Here is a 4,557-nt window from a genome sequence, read left to right as displayed (position 1 = left end):
CTAAGCTTATATTTATTATTCTTACTCTACATTCCTTTAATCAAATTCTTTTCTTTCTCTACTTTCTTTTAATTAAATTTATTATTTTTCCAATTTCCAATTTCTCAGAATAAATGATTTATATCTACAAGTTCTCAGCTTACTGATTTATATTTGAGCATTCTTCTTTTCTAATGTATACGTCAAAGGCTATAAAGTAATGACATCTAATTTCCATTATATCATGTTTTTCCTCCTCTGTGTTACTTAGGACTGTATTTTAAACTTTCCGTATAGGAAAAAAAAAAAAAAAAAAAAAAAAAAACACACACAAAAAAACCCCAGATTTCCATTAGCACTAGAATGGATAGATTATGGAATATGCACAGAATGAAATGCTACTGACAATTACAATAAAAGAACATTTTTTTCCTTACAGTGGTATGCATTAATATATGTATTACTAATCAGAAGAAAAAATAATAAACACTCTTATCTGTGTATTTATATTATACATAGTTATACATGGTTAAAACACAGACAAAACTAAACTACTGTAGGTTGTTAGATGTCAGGATAGTGATTATTAGTGTGGGAGGTGGGAGCATTGATTGGCAGAGTTGAAGAGGAGGTTTCTGGAGTGCTGGTGATATGCTAGTAATATCTATTATTTTACCTTAGTGGTGGTTTATGTAGGTTTGTTCATTTACATCTCATTATCATCCTGTACACCTATAATTTAACAACTAAGTATTTGTATGTTATACTTCTATAAAAGGCTTGAAAGTGTGTGGAAGTTGTTCAATACATGTTTTTGAGTGATTAATATCAACAAGTTACAACACTGGACTTCAATGGGTGTAAGTGGTAAATAAGATAAGGATTTTACCTTTACAGCATTATAATTTAAGATATGGAAAAATGAATGATACAACTTTCTATGACATATTTGAATAGGTATTATAATTGTATAAGAATAATCATACTGCACAACTATTTATTTGACATCTATTGAAACATGGGACTTATGAACACATGGGAGATGCAAAGAAAATATCTCTATTAAGAATTTAAGGTTTGATGGTGGAAATAACAGTAGAGTTGTGTGTCCAGGGTTAGGTAGATTTAAAAAAAGAAACAGACATAATCATAACAAGGATCCTTTACTGAACATATGCATTTACAAGTCATTAACTCATTTAACTGGCAAAACAATTTTATACAAGTACTACTATCTTGATTTTACACATAAGAAAGCCAGAGCTCTCATAAATGAAATAAGTTGCACACAAGTAGCATTTAAGAGCAGAGGAATCAAACCTAAGTTTGTTTGACTGTACAGTCTAGGTTTATAAACCCTAGTCTGTACTGTCTCTTATAAGAAGCGCATGACAATAACAAGAAGTAAAGAAGAAAGAGTAAGTACAGAGTTGCATGACACACAGGGCATAGTTGGGGGAAATGATATTTTAGCTTATTATTTTGTATTTACAAAGAAAAAGCTCCTTTTCCTTTGCCCATTCTAGTCCATGCAGTGATGTTTAAGGAAAAGCTACTCTAGAGCTTTGTGGTGGAGGAAATAGCAAGAGCCATCTCTATGTCTTTGAATCTCAATGTTTGAATTCTTAAGTTTAGAGGGCAGAAATTCCACCAATGAAGTGAATACTTGAGGCTTTCTTTTTTTCCAGGACACATCTGCACCTGGAAGGTGTGAGAACAAAGGACAAAGAGATAGGGCAAGATTTGTAACCATTGTCAACCATTGATTTTTTCATAGTTGATGCATCCGTTAATTGGAAATTATCCACTTATTTCTCAGAAGAAAAAAAATAATAAGACTGATTGGGTTTGATTTTTCACAAAGTTCATGGACTTCATCCCCTCTTTGTGAGGTTGCTAATTGGCAAACTGTGCTGAAATTTTTTTGGCCAGTAGATGCTCTTAAATTTAGACAATAATAAAACAGGCTCCGGTGTGTGATGTTTCCCTCCCTGTGTCCATGTATTCTCATTATTCAACTCCCACTTGTGAGTGCGAACATGGGAGTTCGGTTTTCTTTTTCTGTGTTAGTTTGCTGAGGATGATGATTTCTAACTTCATCCATGTCTCTGCAAAGGACGTGAACTCATTCTTTTTTATGGCTGCATAGCATTCCGTGGTATATATGTACCACATTTTCTTTATCTAGTCTATTATTGATGGGCTTTTGGGTTGGTTCCAAGTCTTTGCTATTGTGAATAGTGTTGAAATAAACATATGTGTGCATGTGTCATTATAGTAGAATGATTTATAATCTTTTGGGTATATACCCAGTAATGAGATTGCTGGGCCAAATGGTATTTCTGGTTCTATATTCTTGAGGAATCACCACACTGTCTTCCACAATGGTTGAACTAATTTATACTCCCACCAGCAGTGTAAAACTGTTCCTATTTCTCTGCATCTTCACCAGCATGTTGTTTCCAGACTTTTAATGATTGCCATTCCAACTGGCATGAGATGGTATCTCATTGTGGTTTTGATTTGCATTTCTTTAATGACCAGCGATGATGAGCTTTTTTTCATTTGTGTGTTGATCGCATAAATGTCTTCTTTTGGGAAATATCTGTTCATATCCTTTGTCCACTTTTGATGGAGTTTTGTTTTTTCTTGTAAATTTGTTTAAGTTCCTTGTAGGTTCTGGATATAAGACTTTTCTCAGATGAATACATTGCAAAAATTTTNCACATTTTCTTTATCTAGTCTATTATTGATGGGCTTTTGGGTTGGTTCCAAGTCTTTGCTATTGTGAATAGTGTTGAAATAAACATATGTGTGCATGTGTCATTATAGTAGAATGATTTATAATCTTTTGGGTATATACCCAGTAATGAGATTGCTGGGCCAAATGGTATTTCTGGTTCTATATTCTTGAGGAATCACCACACTGTCTTCCACAATGGTTGAACTAATTTATACTCCCACCAGCAGTGTAAAACTGTTCCTATTTCTCTGCATCTTCACCAGCATGTTGTTTCCAGACTTTTAATGATTGCCATTCCAACTGGCATGAGATGGTATCTCATTGTGGTTTTGATTTGCATTTCTTTAATGACCAGCGATGATGAGCTTTTTTTCATTTGTGTGTTGATCGCATAAATGTCTTCTTTTGGGAAATATCTGTTCATATCCTTTGTCCACTTTTGATGGAGTTTTGTTTTTTCTTGTAAATTTGTTTAAGTTCCTTGTAGGTTCTGGATATAAGACTTTTCTCAGATGAATACATTGCAAAAATTTTCTCCCATTCTGTAGGTTGCCTGTTCACTGTGATGATAGTTTCTTTTTCTGAGCAGAGGCTTTTTGGTTTAATTAGATCCCATTTGTCAATTTTGGCTTTTGTTGCAATTGCTTTTGATGTTTTAGTCATGAAGTCTTTGCTCATGCCTATGTTCTGAACGGTATTCCCTAGGTTTTCTTCTAGGGTTTTTATGATTTTATGTTTTATGTTTAAGTCTTTAATATATCTTGAGTGGGGGGAAAGGGGAGGGAGAGCATTAGGACAAATACCTAATGCATGTGGGGCTTAAAACTGAGATGACAGTGTGATAGGTGCAGCAAACTACCATGGCACATGTATACCTATGCAACAAATGTGGAAGTTCAGCACATGTATCCCAGAAGTTAAAGTAAAATTTAAAAAGAATAAAAAGAAAATAACAAGACAAAGAACATTAAAATAAAACATTTATATGGAATAAGCATGAGGTTGTCTGTTTTCCATAAGGCCCCATCCCTCCTGATTGTTTTTCACTCAATTTGCATCACTAGCTCACAACATCTCCTGGCTAAACTGGAATCTGAGTTTCCCATTTCTAACTGTAAGGTGCCATTAAAGTGCCTCAACTTGGGAACCAGAGTGCATGAAATTAAATCCTGGCTATCTGTGACCTTAGGTAAGTTTTATGTGTTAATTAATCAGTTTTTCCATCTGTAGAATGGAATAACATGTTTCCTTTGAGTTACTGTATATAAAATTCTTAGCACAGTATCTAGCAGAAACTCCTATAAAGGTTATTATATATTGCTTTGCTTACTGCCATAATTATGGATAGGGAGTCAGCGCCTGGTATATCAAAACCTACCCTTCCATGATGTCACAACGCCTGGAAGATTTTCACCCGGCTTGCTTCTGCCTACTTATACTTGGCTGATAATAGTCCATCAAAGCTAACTACCTCTCACATTCGAGGTATGGCCCATGACAATTTTCAGTGTGACAATTTTGCTGCTTTAATAAACTTACCCTTGCTAACTGGGGAAAGGTAGAAGTTATGTCAGAGTCCACCCATTCTCATTTTACCTGGTAGTCTCATAATACTGCTAAAAATGAAGAACAAAACAAAAAAACAGCTTACTCAAAACAATGGCTCATGTTTCAAAGTCCCAAACTTAGTAACATTAATCCTTCAGTTAAAATATTACCACATGATTGCCAGATTACCAGAATATCACCTAGTTTTCATTTTGGCTATTTAGATAATGTAAACCAGTTCTGATTTTTTAAATTAGAATTTCAGAGAGCCATACAATTCAAAGGCA

This window comes from Rhinopithecus bieti, unplaced genomic scaffold, assembly GCF_001698545.2.
Source record: "Rhinopithecus bieti isolate Rb0 unplaced genomic scaffold, ASM169854v2 scaffold_10524, whole genome shotgun sequence".
Classification (NCBI taxonomy): Eukaryota; Metazoa; Chordata; class Mammalia; order Primates; family Cercopithecidae; genus Rhinopithecus; species Rhinopithecus bieti.
The sequence above is the reverse complement of the archived record's forward strand: the minus strand, read 5'-3'. Positions refer to the sequence as shown.